Source organism: Podarcis liolepis (assembly GCF_965112155.1).
Source record: "Podarcis liolepis genome assembly, chromosome: 7".
Classification (NCBI taxonomy): Eukaryota; Metazoa; Chordata; class Lepidosauria; order Squamata; family Lacertidae; genus Podarcis; species Podarcis liolepis.
Window position 1 is genome coordinate 89,825,106 of NC_139561.1, and position 16,993 is coordinate 89,842,098.

Below are 16,993 nucleotides of genomic sequence, written 5' to 3' on the forward strand. Positions count from 1 at the left end.
CCAATCAGGGCGCGAGGACCCGCCCCCGCCCGCTTTGATTCATTCATTTCTCTCCCGCTCGCCCCGCCCTCGTTCTAGCGCCCATTCAGGAGGAATCCGTTCGCCGGTGGAACTCGCTGCTACGGGAGGAGGGCGGCCGCGCCCCGCTGCTATTCTTAGCTTACGTTTTTAATTTATCTCCCGCCCGAAGATCCCCGGGCGGGTTGGCAATATTAGAAAGAGATGGAGCCTGTCGGATGAAGCCTCCTGATCTCCCGGTGGCCTTGCAAAACAGCTCCCGGGGGAAATCCGCCAGCAGGATCCGGGCACAGGGGCAACTCTCTCCCTAGCCCTCTCCTCCTCCGTGAATCTTTGGAATCCGCTCTTAAAGCCACCCAGGCTGGGTCATGGGGCAGGGAGTTCCACCGTTTAACTAGGCGCCGTGGGAAGAAGGACTTTGTATTGCTGTTAGCATCCGTTGGTCTCAAGAGTCAATGGCGAGCGGAGGGGGGGGTTGAAGTCAAACCGGGTCCCCAGATGTTGTTGAACCACAACTCCCATCACCCCTAGCTAGCAAGGCCAAAGCTCAGGGACGATGGGAGTTGTAGTCCAACAACATCTGGGGACCCACAGGTTGAGAACCACTGAGATAGAGGCACTGAGTTTCACTAGGGGGCGCTGCCCTACCTCGAATCGGCCAGGAAGGAGGGCTTCGGCCCAGGGCTCTCCAATCTTGCATTTGAATCGTCGCTGCCCCCTTCTCTTCCTTTTTAAACTTCAAAAGTGGGGATGTGTCCATGAAACAGCCTTTCTCAACCTGTGGGTCCCCAGATGTTGCTGAACTACAACTCCCATCATCCCTAGCTAGCAAGGCCAGAGCTCAGGGATGATGGGAGTTGTAGTCCAACAACATCTGGGGACCCACAAGTTGAGAACCGCTGCAGTGCCCCCCTTTGGCTGCAGAGGCTGGAAACTTGCAACTGCTGCCTCCTTTGTGGTTTTAGCAGCACCAAATTGACACCCCTGGGTGCAAGCCTGTGCCTGGAGGTCCTAGGCCACCTTTGTGACAAGGCCTTCCTGATGAGGTCCCAAGGAAAGCGGAGAAAGACGTTGGGTACCCACTTGGCTGCAGGAATTGCCAGAAGGAGGCGTACAAGGCACCGTCCAACTGCCTTAGGGACTCCGCTCCGGATTTCTGTTGTTAATGGAAAAATCCGAGGGCTCCCTTGGACAAAAACAAAGACACCAACCAGGATAACTTGGAGCAAAACAGCAGCCTGTAGGTTTATTGAAGACTGTCGTGACAGGACTCCCACCCACAACAAGATGAAGCAAAACGGAAGCCCCGAACAAAAGAAGACCCCAACTTTAATTAGTTATTAATCCCCCAAACTACACCCCCAAGACTACATCACAAAAAGGAGGAGTTGAGGGAGGGGTGGTGGTGGTAACCTGAGTGTCCTGTCACCTGGCTGGTTCCCCCTTTCCCCCTCCCCATGAGTACTTTCCAGGTGACAGAGGGGAGTTTGCAGTTTCCTGCCCCCAGAGGGAAGAGCTGATCATTGTCCTTTGTTCCAGTCCATGCTGAATCCACTCCCGTATGCAAGTTCTTTGTGATCTTGATGGTCTTCTGTCTAGGACCATCAGGGTTGGCATAGCAACTGGGCAGGGCTCCTGTGGATGTACAGTGGTACCTCGCAAGACGAAAAGAATCCGTTCTGTGATTCTCTTCGTCTAGCGGTTTTTTCGTCTTGCGAAGCAAGCCCATTGACGGATTAGCGGATTAGCGCTATTAGCGGCTTTTAGCGGCTTATCTGCTGATCGGATCAGATGATAAGCGGCTTAGCGGCTTAGAAAAAGGGGGGGAGGGGAAAAAACCCGCAGGAACTCACAAGACATTGTCGTCTTGCAAAGCAAGCCCATAGGAAATTCGTTTTGCGAAGCACCTCCAAAACGGAAAACTCTTTCGTCTAGCGAGTTTTCCGTCTTGCGAGGCATTCGTCTTGCGAGGCACCACTGTACTGGTATGCTCAAGGGTTATGGCTGCCCTGTATCAAACCTTCCCCATTTTGTAGTCTTTCCTTCATGGAGTAAGATAAAAGTGGAACGGTGCAGATCCGATGTATGGTTGATTTTCTATGAATTTATAACAGAAGCGTAGCCTATGTAGTGTGTGTGTGTGTGTGAAGTTTGTACAAACTGAATGATTGGGGGGGGGGTTTCCTGCGACACTGTAGAACAGGGGTCAGCAAACTTTTTCAGCAGGGGGCTGGTCCACTGTCCCTCAGACCTTGTGGGGGGGCCGGACTATATTTTTTGGGGTGTGTGTGTGTGGAAATGAACGAATTCCTATGCCCCACAAATAACCCAGAGATGCATTTTAAATAAAAGAACACATTCTACTCATGTAAAAACACACTGATTCCCGGACCGTCCGCTGGCCGGATTTAGAAGGCAATTGGGCCGGATCCGGCCTCCGGGCCATAGTTTGCCTACCCATGGTTTACTCCCGAGCCTTTTCTTCTCCTGAAGATATCCCACAAGGCAATGGAGATTTAGGTTCAGAGTTTTCCTTCTCCTAGATGGGCTCCCTTCCCAGGTGGGCGAGCCCCACCTGACCCTCACGTCCCTAAAGCATTCGCAGAAACCACCTTTAAAAAAAAAATATTTAACATACAGTGGTACCTCGGGTTAAGCACTTAATTCGTTCCAGAGGTCCGTACTTTACTTGAAACTGTTCATAACCTGAAGCACCACTTTAGCTAATGGGGCCTCCCACTGCTGCCGCACCGCTGGAGCATGATTTTTGTTCTCATCCTGAAGCAAAGTGCTTAACCTGAAGCAATATTTCTGGGTTAGCGGAGTCTGTAACATGAAGCGTATGTAACCTGAAGCATATGTAACCCGACGTACCACTGTAATTGTTTCAAAATACTGCAAAATATTGCAAATACGTACATATATTTCTAATAAGCACATATATATGAAAAGATGAATAAAAGAGAAGAAAAGAAAAAAGAAGAAGAAATAAAGAGAAAAGAAGAAGAAAAGTTGGAAGGATTTCTTCCAAGTTTATTCTACAAATATCTTAATATGAAAATAATAATAAAATTTCATTGATTGACTTCTATCGCTTACGCTGCACTTCCTATATACATTTTAAGCAAGATTGTATCTGTCATTCTGTATTTTTCCCATACAATCTCACACAAATATTCTAATCAATAAGTTCAGAAACCACCTTCTTGACCTTTGGACCCACCCTTGGCCTGGTCCCCTCCATCTGCCAGAGCCAGTTTTCGCATGCAGGATCAGTCCCTAACAAGCAGAAGGTTTGAGACCCATCAGCTCCCCTCACCTGTTTTGGCCGGCCAGTCGAAGCTGTTTCCCAGGGTGTGACCATCGCATGCTGGCCGCTTCTAGGAGCGCCAGGTGAGAGCAGAGGGCAGGATGGGGGATCAAAGGTGGACAAACTACCCCAGCAGGAGCATGGTTTGTCTCCCAGCAGAGGTACCATCCCTCCCCTAACACCCCAGAAGTATTTATTATTTCAATATAGTTTCAAGGAAAAGGTCTTCTTGCATGGTCAGTAATGTATGAATATTGTAATAAACGAAAATCTGCCCTTATTCCCTTATAGAGTCCTTTGTAGGTTTTCCATCAGTCGGAGAAAATAACAGAGGCCAAATGAAAGTTGGATATTATATCCAAAATCTCTAGCCCAGTGTATCATCACTGCTTTGACTTCTGTTAACCAGAAGGTTGGTGGTTTGAGCCCAGCCAGCGACAGATTCCAGGCAGATTTCCTGGAATTGCAGAGGGTTGGACTAGATGACTCTTGGGGGTCCCTTCCAATTCTATGGTTCACTGTATCGCTGCCTGCCTGCTTTGGCTGCCTTCTCCTCTGCCACCCAGGTGGTGGTACAGCTACATTTCCTGCCATTCTCAAGCTTATCCGAAAAGACATCGCTCTCGCGAGGGACTTCCCGTCTGTGCACAAAGGAGCTGTAAGTGGAACCGATATTTTGGTCCAGCGCTTGAGCAGCTTGGGAGTAAGATGTCCTCAGCAGCATCCTGGAAAAAGCTGGGATGGTGAATGCAAAGCAGATGGAAAGTATCAGATGGAGATTTGGAAGGGGCGGAATCGCAAGGCTGCCATCAGTGACTCAGGAGGAAGCAAGTCACAGGGAATCAGGAAAAGCACCAGGCATTTAACAAGACCTCGGATTTTCCCAGCTCACAATTCCCGCCTGCACATATTGTGGATAAAACATTTGGCTCAAGTTGGTGAACATCAGCCTTGGATGAGTCAGGTCCCGAAATTCCAAAACCGAATGAAAACCTCTTGGGATTATACTACAATACGCTCATTCCTAAACATTTCTTCCAGAAGGTGTGGTTCTATAATGGATCCAAACTACAAGAAAGAAGATTCCACCTAAACATTAGGAAGAACTTCCTGACAGTAAGAGCTGTTTGACAGTGGAATTTGCTGCCAAGGAGTGTGGTGGAGTCTCCTACTTTGGAGGTCTTTAAGCAGAGGCTTGACAACCATATGTCAGGAGTGCTCTGATGGTGTTTCCTGCTTGGCAGGGGGTTGGACTCGATGGCCCTTGTGGTCTCTTCCAACTCTAGGATTCTATGATTCTATAAGGATACAGGCCCCCACAAGCAGTGGCGTAGCGTGGGGGGTGCAGGGGGGGCCGGCCGCACCGGGTGCAACATCTGGGGGTTAGGGTTAGGGGGCGCAAATCCACGGGTTAGGGGGGCGCAAATTACTTGCCTTGCCCCGGGTGCTGACAACCCACGCTACGCCACTGCCCACAAGGGATGTGATATGTGTGTTTCTGGGATGGCTAACCTGCTTCCCAGGGCTTATATATATAATAAGGTCTTATATATATAATAAATGTTCATAATTGTACCAAGCAAACACATACATAAATATATAAACCCCATGTCTGAAGCAGCACAGGAAAACAGCCTGGAAACCATTTTGACTCCGAAACTGACCAAATGATTTCTCTGCAAGGTCAAGGAAAATGGAAACGCCTCCCCATTGTCTTTTCATTCACAAATCCCGTCTTAAGGGTATATGTCTGTGTATGAATAGGGTGAGCCTGCGAGCTGGCTCAGGAACTAAGTATTTATCATTTCAAAAGACTGGCCAGGTTCCCCAGGGTATCCAATCAAGTAAGCGTTAACCTGCCAGACAGGAGGTAAACAACGCACTCAGATTTCTGTTGTAGACCGCCTCTTCTGTGATGTAGGTATGATGTGTCTGGGGGGATGGTCTTGAGCTACACCCCTTCTGTGATGTATGTATGATGTTTCTGGAGGTGGTCTTGGACTCCAGGGCGGGCAATTTAAAATGTTTATATAAGGGCGGGCACACCTTGGTCTATATAAGGGCAGGGCTGCGGGTGGTGCTGTGGGTTAAACCACAGAGCCTAGGACTTGCCGATCAGATGGTTGGCGGTTCAAATCCCTGCGATGGGGTGGAGCTCCTGTTGCTTGGTCCCTGCTCCTGCCAACCTAGCAGTTTGAAAGCATGAAGTGCAAGTAGATAAATAGGTACCGCTCCGGCGGTAAACAGCGTTTCCGTGCACTGCTCTGGTTCACCAGAAGCGGCTTAGTCATGCTGGCCACATGACCCGGAAACTGTACGCCGGCTCCCTTGGCCAGTAAAGCAAGATGAGCACCGCAACCCCAGAATTGGCCACAACTGGACCTAATGGTCAGGGGTCCCTTTACCTTTACTCCTTGGTTCTGGGTCCTCCTCCTTTCCTGCGTGTGAAGGGAGCACCCTGTTGCAACTGTTCAATAAAGATTAGACTTACTAGCTGCTTTGCTTCTCAATATTCTCTGCTTGGCCTCTGTTATTTTCTCCTACCAATGGAGAACCTGCAAAGGACTCTATCAGGGCTTTTGTGTCCCCCATAAGGGAATAAGGGCAGATTTTTGTATATTACAATTCCTCACTATCCCTGACCATTGGCCCTGCTGGCCAGGGCTGGTGAGACTTAGGGGCCCCACAACATCTGCAAAATGTTTGACAAGGGCCGTGGCTCAGTGGCACAGCCTCTTCTTTGCACGCAGAAGTTCTCAGGTTCAGGTTCCCAGCAGCATCTCCAAGCAATTCAGGGAGTGCTGAAAAATTTGACAGTGCAGCCAGCTGCCAGTCAGAGTATGCACCGCTGAGAACTGTTACACAGATTTTAAGGTGAACACTAATAATAATAATAATAATAATAATAATAATAATAATAATAATAATAATAATTTATTATTTATACCCCGCCCATCTGGCTGGGCTTCCCCAGGCACTTTGGGCAGCTTCCAAAAAAATATTAAAATACTGTAATACATCAAACCTTAAAAGCTTCCCTAAACAGGGCTGCCTTCAGATGTCTTCTAAAAGTCTGGTAGTTGTTCTTCTCTTTGACATCTGGTGGGAGGACGTTCCACAGGGCAGGTGCCACTACCGAGAAGACCCTCTGCCTGGTTCCCTGTAGCTTGGCTTCTCGTAGGGAGGGAACTGCCAGAAGGCCCTTGGAGCTGGACCTCAGCATCTGGGCAGAACGATGGGGGTCGAGACGCTCCTTCAGGTATACAGGACTGAGGCCGTTTAGGGCTTCCAAGGTCAGCACCAACACTTTGAATTGTGCTCGGAAACGTATTGGGAGCCAATGTAGGTCTTTCAAGACTGGTGTTATATGGTCACGGCGGCCGCTCCCAGTCACCAGTCTGGCTGCCACATGCTCCAGAGAAAACCAATCCTTCACTTTTCAAAATATTGAAATATTGCCGGGAGGGGGGGGGGGGAGATAGACACTTTATTTGAGTTCACAGAGCAGTCCCAGAGCTATCTTGACTCTTATGTTTATTAATAACATTATTGAATAATTAATTAAATATACTGCCCTGTACTTATAGATCTCAAGGCAGTTCACAACATAAAATTACAATATAAAAACTCCAAATAAATAGCAAAAAGAAAAACAAAGGCAACCCAATAATTTCCCCCTTCCACAACACATTTAAAAGGGCATTAATGACCCCAAATATTTCCTCTGTAGTAGAAGGATTTGCTATGGAAAAACCTTTCAGATAGACTGGCTGAATCCTTGTCACTTGCAAATCCTTCAAAATCCTATAAATAGATAAACTTCTCACATGAATGGGGTAGCAGCAATGGATTCCAGAACTGATGTATTTACCATTTCAAAAGAATGTCCAGACTGGTCAGGATAATGCAATCAGCCAGCATTATCAGGTATCCTGACAAACAGGTGACAAGCAAACACTCCAGTTTCTGTTGCATTTCTTCCTCTTTCCGTGATGCTGATATGATCCTTTTGGGTGGTCTTTGGCTAAAGGGTTGGGCAAATTCTTAAGTCTTTAAAAGTTGCCACACACCTTTCTTCTGGGTCCTTTCTTGCAAGGGGACAGGGCAGGTTGCTTTATTGCAACAGAAAATAAAAGCCTGCCTTGCCTGGAATCATTCTTCTCTGACAAATACCGGTACTTAGTTCCTGAGCCAAGTCATAGGCTCACCCTATTCATACACAGACATACCCTTAAGACAGGATTTGTGAGCAAAAAGACAATGAGAAGGTTCCCCACCTCCTCCCTCCTTGCAGAGAAAACATTTGGTCAGTTTGGAAGTGAAAATGGTTTCAGGGCGGTCCTCCTATGCTGCTCCAGACATGTGATCTACACATCTATGTATGTGCTTGGTTGGTACATTTATGAACATTTATTATATATATATAGGACCTTAATTTTTTTTTATTTCAAAGGGTAAAACAGGGAGTTGGCTTTTACAGCCCAACTCCCCATCAAGGGACCCCGTGTCCCCTAAGTTTCTCAGAGAAGAATGTGTTTGTCATTACAAAAGACTGGCCAGGCTCCCCAGGGTATCCAATCAAGTAAGAATTAATAGGTAACCTGCCAGACAGGAGGTAAACAACACACTCAGATTTCTGTTGTAGACCGCCTCTTCTGTGATGTAGGTACGATGTTTCTGGGGGTGGTCTTGGACTCCAGGGCTAGACATTTAAAATGTCTATATAAGGGCAGGCACACCTTTGTTCTGGGTCCTCCTCCTTTCCTGCGTGTGACAGGAGCACCCTGTTGCAACAGTTCAATAAAGATCAGGCTTACGAGCTGCTTTGCTTCTCAATATTCTCTGGTTGGCCTCTGTTCTTTTCTCCGACCGATGGAGAACCTACAAAGGACTCTATAAGGGCTCTTGTGTCCCCCATAAGGGAATAGGTAAAGGGACCCCAGACCATTAGGTCCAGTCGTGACCCACTCTGGGGTTGTGGTGCACATCTCACTTTATTGGCCGAGGGAGCCGGCGTACAGCTTCCGGGTCATGTGACCAGCATGACTAAGCCGCTTCTGGTGAACCAGAGCAGCGCACGGAAATGCCGTTTACCTTCCCGCCGGAGCGGTACCTATTTATCTACTTTTTGATGTGCTTTCAAACTGCTAGGTTGGCAGGAGCAGGGACCGAGCAACGGGAGCTCACCCTGTCACGGGGATTCGAACTGCCGACCTTCTGATCAGCAAGTCCTAGGCTCTGTGGTTTAAGCCACAGCGCCACCCGCGTCCCCCATAAGGGCAGATTTATGTTTATTACACCTTATATCATGAACTAGATGGAATAATGGGTTCAGTAGAAGACAGCGTCCGATGTTCCTCTGCAGGGCTGCCGGCTGGCCACTCTGATGTATCCAGAAAACATCAGCAATGCATAAACAGAATAAGGGAAGGGAGGCAAGATTTGACAGAAGGCAGCTGAGGGGTTTGGCAGCAGCAGAGAAGCTTCGAAATCAGCCTTTGACGGCCTGGCCACTTCCTGTGGTTTTGGACTAAAATTGCCACCAACCCCAGCCAGCTGATTTAAGCCTTTGCTTTACAAAACACCTTTCTGTTGTTTCGGGCATACTGTATTTTAGGCAATGCTGTTATGATATTTGAGGTGCCAACGGACAGGAGAAATGGGGGGTGGGACAGCGGAATTGTAGGCTCCCGCGGTGGAGAGGGGCAGGATCATGCAAGAGGTCAGAGCTGGGGGGATGCTCAAAATCCAGACGCAGTTCTAGGTTAACAGTGGGAGAGAGAAGAAAACCAAGACTTTGGGGTGTGGGGTGGGGTGCCATACTGGAGTAAATGTTTTGCATGCAAAAAGCTTCAGAGTCAGTGCTCTCCCTGCTCATGCAGAAGGATTGTGATAGGAATTTTGAGGTCTTAGATATACAGTGGTACCTCAGGTTAATTACTTAATTCGCTCCAGAGGTCTGTACTTCACCTGAAACTGTTCTTAACCTGAAGCACCACTTTAGCTAATGGGGCCTCCTGCTGCTGCTGCGCCGCCGGAGCACGATTTCTGTTCTCATCCTGAAGCAAAGATCTTAACCTGAAGCACTATTTCTGGGTTAGCGGAGTATGTAACCTGAAGCGTATGTAACCCGAGGTACCACTGTATGGTAATGTTCATAAGCGTACCAACCAAGCACATACATAGATCAGCACAGGAAGACCGTCCTGGAACCATTTTGATTCCTGAACTGAGCAAAGGTTTTCTCTGCAAGGTCAAAGTGGAAAACCTCCCATTGCCTCTTTCCTCACAAATCCTGTCTTAAGGGCACATTCAAGATATTAAGGGCACATTCAAGATATGAATAGGGTGTGAGCCTGTGACCTGGCCCAGGAACTAAGTATTTATCATTACAAAACACTGGCCAGGCTCCCCAGGCAATCCAGTCAAGTAACACAGGAGAAAAACAACATTCAAATTTCTGTTTAGACCACCTTTCTGTGATGTAGGTATGATGTATCTGAGGGGTGATCTTAGGTTACACCCCTTCTGTGATGTATGTATGATGTTTCTGGGGGTGGTCTTGATCTGTTGTTTAGTCGTTTAATCGTGTCGGACTCTTCGTGACCCCATGGACCAGAGCACGCCAGGCACTCCTGTCTTCCACTGCCTCCCGCAGTTTGGCCAAACGCATGCTGGTCTCTTCGAGAACACTGTCCCACCATCTCGTTCTCTGTCGTCCCCTTCTCCTTGTGCCCTCCATCTTTCCCAACATCAGGGTCTTTTCCAGGGAGTCTTCTCTTCTCATGAGGTGGCCAAAGTATTGGAGCCTCAGCTTCAGGATCTGTCCTTCCAGTGTGCACTCAGGGCTGATTTCCTTCAGAATGGAGAGGTTTGATCTTCTTGCAGTCCATGGGACTCTCAAGAGTCTCCTCCAGCACCATAATTCAAAATCATCAATTCTTCGGCGATCAGGTCTAGGTTTGCCATCGCCTTTCTCCCAAGGAGCAGGCGTTTTTTAATTTTGTGGCTGCTGTCACTATCTGCAGTGATCATGGAGCCCAAGAAAGTAAAATCTCTCACTGCCTCCATTTCTTCCCCTTCTATTTGCCAGGAGATGATGGGCCCAGTGGCCATGATCTTCGTTTTTTGATGTTGAGCTTCAGACCATATTTTGCGCTCTCCTCTTTCACCCTCATTAAAAGGTTCTTTAATTCCTCCTCACTTTCTGCCATCAAGGTTGTGCCATCTGCATATGTGAGGTTGTTGATATTTCTTCTGGCAATCTTAATTCCGGTTTGGGATTCATCCAGCCCAGGCTTTCACATGATGAATTCTGCATATAAGTTAAATAAGCAGGGAGACAATATACAGCCTTGCCGTACTCCTTTCCCAATTTTGAACCAGTCAGTTGTTCCATATCCAGTTCTAACTGTAGCTTCTTGTCCCACATAGAGATTTCTCAGGAGACAGATGAGGTGATCAGGCACTCCCATTTCTTTAAGAACTTGCCATAGTTTGCTGTGGTCGACACAAAGGCTTTTGCATAGTCAATGAAGCAGAAGTAGAAGTCTTTCTGGAACTCTCTAGCTTTCTCCATAATCCAGCGCATGTTTGCAATTTGGTCTCTGGTTCCTCTGCCTCTTCAAAATCCAGCTTGCACTTCTGGGAGTTCTCGGTCCACATACTGCTTAAGCCTGCCTTGTAGAATTTTAAGCATAACCTTGCTAGCGTGTGGGTCTTGATCTACCAGGTGGCAATTTCAAAAGTTTTTATAAGGCTTTGCACGCCATTTTTCTGGGTTCCTCCTCCTTCTCCTGCGTGTGAGGGGAGCACCCTGTTGCAACAGTTAATAAAGACCAGGCTTACTAGCTGCTTTGCTTCTCAATATTCTCTGGTTGGCCTCTGTTATTTTCTCCTACCAAAGGGAACCTATGTAAGGACTCTATATGGGCTTTTGGATACCCCATAAGGGAAGAAGGGCAATTTTTGTTTACAACAGGATCTCCAGTGAAACAGTGCTGGGGTTTATCTTTTCTCTCTCTGCCTCAGAGTTGCTAGCCAGAAAGGGCAGCCAAGGCTGGGCTCAAAGGGGGGCTGGCTCTGGCAGCTTTCTGTGCTCACAAGGTCTGCTTTTCTTTGCCACTTTCTAAGCAAATAGGGTGGAAGTCGAACGGAACAAAGGGATCTAAAAATGTAGGTATTATCATCATTTGGCTAGACCCCAATGTGTCCCAAAGTCAAGAGATGTAGTTTGCGGGCACACGAACTAACCCTGTCTGTGGTGCCTACCCCTTTACCCGAAATGACGAGACAAGAGACCAGAGTATGGGTTCAAATTGGCCACAACTTCATTGAACTTCAGAAGTGGGAAACTTGGCACAGGCCTTGGCAGGTAACCCTCTCAGCCTGCCTGGCTGAGGATATGCAGGCAGATGAGGTCCAGCGAGAGGGCGCTGCAAAGCGCAAACTTACATCATGCCCTTCCACCAACCTCGTCCTGGGAGTTTCACCTACATGCCGCCGCTCTAGGGCCAGGGACTCCCGGTTTTTGCCCTTTAACGGGCCCTGCAAGCGCCGCCGCATGGGGAGGGAGCATGAGTGTAACCCCCCCCCAACTTGATGTTAGACTAAAGGATACCTTGCCAAGGCCTAAAAACCACCAAAGTTGTGACGAAATACTACAGGGAAGGCGAAACCTGCCAATGCAGGGAAAATTCCTTCCCAGTTCTGAATGCAGGAACCATCTTATGACCGCAGCAGCACCCGCTGACCTGGAACGCAAAATATTAGTCTGTAAGGAAAGAATCATTAACTTGAAGATCGCTGACCTAGGATGAAATTATGGAGGCAAGCAATTATTAATTTGAGGGTGGGTGGGTGGGAGATCCTGGAAGGAAGAGCAGCAAAAGAGGCTTGAGTCCAGGAGTCAGCCTCTTTTCTTTTGGCCTCAGGCCCACCCCTGGCCGGCTGTCCATTGTCCTCCCTGGCCGAGGGCGGGTCAAAGGCCGGCCCAAGCAGGTGGGTGGCACCTGCCCAGGTGAGCCTCGCTCGGTGCCACAAACCCCGCCCACCTGTGGGGAATGGAGGGCGGATAGCCTTCCATTTAGATAGGTCTTTTTTTAATTCCCCACAAGAGAGGAGTGCAATTTCAGGAATGCCATTGTATCAACGCATGCAGGGGTGATATGATAGCCATGTTCAAATATATAAAAGGATGTCACATAGAGGAGGGAGAAAGGTTGTTTTCTGCTGCTCCAGAGAAGCGGACACGGAGCAATGGATCCAAACTACAAGAAAGAAGATTCCACCTAAACATTAGGAAGAACTTCGTGACAGTAAGAGCTGTTTGACAGTGGAATTTGCTGCCAGGGAGTGTGGTGGAGTCTCCTACTTTGGAGGTCTTTAAGCAGAGGCTTGACAACTATATGTCAGGAGTGCTCTGATGGTGTTTCCTGCTTGGCAGGGGGTTGGACTCGCTCTTCCAACTCTATGATTCTAGGATTCTAGGATTTTTTTCATTCTCTGCTTTGCCATGACCCCTAATAGGTGGGTTAAGATGTAACGAAATTGCTCATGGTTCCAGGGAAAGCGCCAAGAGCAGCCTTGCTCGAGGTCTGCTTTTCTGCTTTTGGCGCAGGGCCTTGGATGAGGCAGGGAGCGAGCCCTGACTCCTGGGTTCTGCTCCTGCCGGAATTTGGGGGCGAGAAGGTTGCTCAGTTTCTTCTGCTCCTTCTTCCTTTCGCAGGGATCTTATAAGAGGAAGAGATGCTCAAGGGGTGTGCTCAAGAGAGCGCCAGGACAAGGACGAAATTGCTGCGCAGAGGAAGATGTTTTCTCCACCAAGCAAGTGTGCAAGAGCCTGTTTCTCAAGCCTCTTCCTGTGTGCGGTTTATGTTGCACTTGGCCGAGCGTCACTGGGGCAAGGAGCAAAATCAGGGAGCGGTGCGGAGAGCTTCCCCTCCCTTTACAGCAGCTTGCAAGAGCTATCTTAGTCGAACTGGCTCTTTGCTTTTATTTGCTTTTAATTTTTTTAAGACCCTTATGACTTTGATTTCCAACAGGCGGTGCCTGAAATAGCCCAAAGCCTGCCGGAAACTTCTGTGGTATCAAACACCCAGAAATAAATTCAGAGCAAGGACACAAACCTAAGAAGAGCATCAGATGCCTCAAAGCATACATTAGCCAGTACTGGCGACTTTCTCGAAATCTGGTGCCCTTTCATTGCATTTTCAATCATAGAATTGTTAATGGAGAAATCTGAGGGCTCCCTTGGACAAAAAAAACAAGGACACCAGCCAGGAATACCAGAGCAAAACAGCAGCCAGTAGGCTTGGTCTTCATTGAAGACTGTCGCGACAGGACTCCCACCTGCCACCAGGTGGAACAAGATGGAAGCCCCAAACAAAAGAGACCCCATATTTTATTAGCTGCTAATCCCCATGTTACACCCCCCCCAACTACATCACAGTTACATCATGAAAGGGGAGGTCTGGTGGCAGTAATCTGGGCATCCTGGACCCTGCCCCATGGTTCCTCTTGCCCTTCACCAAACACCTATCAAGTGTAGCAAGAGAGATATTTACATTTCCCTGTTTCCCAGTCAAGTCAATCACACCCTTTGGTCTTCATCTGGGTTTGTTCTTTCTGGAACGGCTACCTGTCTGGCACTCAGGTATCAGGATGCCAGGAATTATCACTCAGGCAGAGGGGCTGCTGAGTAGCTGAGCTCACAGGTCTATATGATTTTTTTGAAGTTTCCCCAGTGAGCCAGTACATAGGAACATTTATCAGTGAATTCTTACATTTGGTATCGTGCAGCAGAGGCCCTTTGAATAGATAGGAAGAAACTGTGATGAAGTGTTTTGTGGGGACAAATCACAAAAATGATTGTGCTGATTTTGGTAGTGGGCTGCATGTGCATGATATCTGCTGGAGGGACAACCCCCCCCCCAACCTATACATAAATTCCTGCAACAGAACATGGCATGGTGTATTTTCTTGATTTTCTCCCCTGGAGGGACAGGGTGGGAATGAGGGAAGGGGCGTTTCCTGGAATTTGCAGACTTCATCAAAAACCAGCGGAAACAATTTCTTTAAAGAAAGAGTACCCCTGAGCATGTACAGAATGCCTGAGTACGTTTGACCTGGACCGGGAAGACTTGGGTTCAAAGGTGGACAGCACTCATCCTGATGACCAAGGAGCCAGTCACTCCTAAGCTTTCCGGGAGCCATAAATGGCGAGGGCCGCATTCTGCCCAAGAGTGATTCACTCTGCCCTGGGGGGGTTATGTCACTCATTCTCTGGAGTCGTGTGCCGGATGGATGTCTCCTGCCTCCGTCATCCTCCTGAATGTGTCAGCAAATGCCACAGCGCTGAGAAAAAGGCTCTCTTTTGTCATTGCAAGACAAATCGCCCCAGCGGGGTGTTGAGTAACCCACACATGCCAGCCAGTTTCCTCCCATGAAGTTCTTTTTAAAGTTCAGAGATTTGAACTATGAACTTTTAGAGAACAACCAGCTTTCAAATTTGCCTTTTCTCCCCACAAGACGCATCGAGTCATCAAACGATGCATACATTTAAAAAAATAAAAAATAGCAATAATTACGTAGGTCACCATCGTCTCTTCCATGCCGCATTTTGGTCATTTCAGAATTTGATTTGATTCCTAGGTTGCTTTTCACTCACATGAATCTCAAAGCGGCTGACAGACAATAAATAACAATAACCTAGTAAAATATAATAGGACATCTCAAATACAGCATAAAGCAATTAACCAGCCATCAATGAAACAATTACTGTTGCACACCACCCTGGGATATTCTGATAAAGGGCAGTACTGTATATAAATTGAATTAACAACAATCTATAAAATACTATTAACAAAACAGCAATTAAAAAATAAGCTGAACATCAAAATTACAGCAGGAGTCTAATTATTATTTGATTAGCAAATCAATACGGCATTTATGATTTATAAAACAAATGTGACAACAGCAACGAAACAGCAACTAACAAAATAAGCTAAGCGTTGTTAAGTTCAGGCTGCAAAGTTAAGAGCCTTGTGATGCTTGCAAGGGGGCCATGACCTTTGCGGCATTGCAGGGGGTTGGACTAGATGACCCTCAGGGTCCCTTCAAACTCTAGAAGCCCATGAGATCTTGTGGCACCAGAGATCTCTTGATGTGCTGGGCTCTGGCCCACAAAGATAGCTGTGGCGGCAAGTGGTTCCGATGAGACACAAAGCAACTTAAAATAATTATTTTAAAATGTGATGTGGTTGTGTTTGTGGGGGATTCGTGTTTTGGGTACCATGCTGTGTTATTTCTCTTTAAAATTCCGAATAAATCGAATGGCGCATAACAGAACAATATAAGGACAGCAAATGGCTGCTTTCATTTCACATTTGCCTGCGCAGGTTGGAGAGGCGATTGCCGTGACCAAAGCAGCTTTCCTAAGTTTCTGAGAATCCCAATTGGGGAGAGTTCCTTGTGGTCGGATCCTGCTTGTGGGCTGTTGTAAATAAAAATATGCCCTTTTCCCTTATGGGGTATCCAAGAGCCCATATAGAGTCCTTACATAGGTTCCCTATTGGTAGGAGAGAATAACAGAGGCCAAGCAGAGAATATTGAGAAGCAAAGCAGCTAGTAAGCTTGATCTTTATTGATCTGTTGCAACAGGGTCCTCACTCACACGTAGGAGAGGAAGAGGACCCCCAAAATTGCTGTGCAAGGGCTTATAAAGACTTTTGAAATTCCCATCCTCTAGATCAAGACCACCCCCAGAAACATTATGCATACATCACAGAAGGGGTGTAACCTAAGTCCACCCCTCAGATACCTCCCACCTACATCACAGAAATTTTAATGTTGTTTTTCTCCTGTCACAGTTTATCTCCTGTCTAGCAAGTTACTTGATTGGATTTCCTGGGGAGCCTGGCCATTCTTTTGTAGTGGTAAAATACTTATTTCCTGGGCCAGGTCACAGGCTCACACCTTATTCATATCTTTGAGACAGGATTTGTGAGGAAAGAGACAATGGGGAGGCTTTTCCAGTTTAACCTTGCAGAGAAAGGATTTGGTCAGTTTAGGAATCAAAATGGTTCCAGGTTGGTCTTCCTGTGTTAATCTATGTATGTGCTTGGTTGGTACACTTATGAACATTACCATATATCTAAGACCATAAAATTACTATCACAGGCTTTCCCCCCGGGATGTCTGGCTGGCCACTGTGAGTATAGGATGCTGCACTGGATTGACCACTGGCCTGATCCACCAGCCAGGATCTTATGGAACCTCCAGGTCCAGAGGCACTCTATCTCGCTTCCTATGTTTTTAGGCCATTAGGCCATGGCGAGAACAAGATGCTGGAAATGTATATTGTTGTTGTTGTTTATTTAGTCCTGTCCGACTCTTCGTGACCCCCTGGACCAGAGGACGCCAGGCACTCCTGTCTTCCACTGCCTCCCGCAGTTTGGTCAAACTCATGCTGGTAGCTTCGAGAACACTGTCCCACCATCTTGTCCTCTGCTGTCCCCTTCTCCTTGTGCCCTCCATCTTTCCCAACATCAGGGTCTTTTCCAGGGAGTCTTCTCTTCTCATGAGGTGGCCAAAGTCTTGGAGCCTCAGCTTCAGGATCTGTCCTTCCAGTGAGCACTCAGAGCTGATTTCCTTCAGAATGGAGAG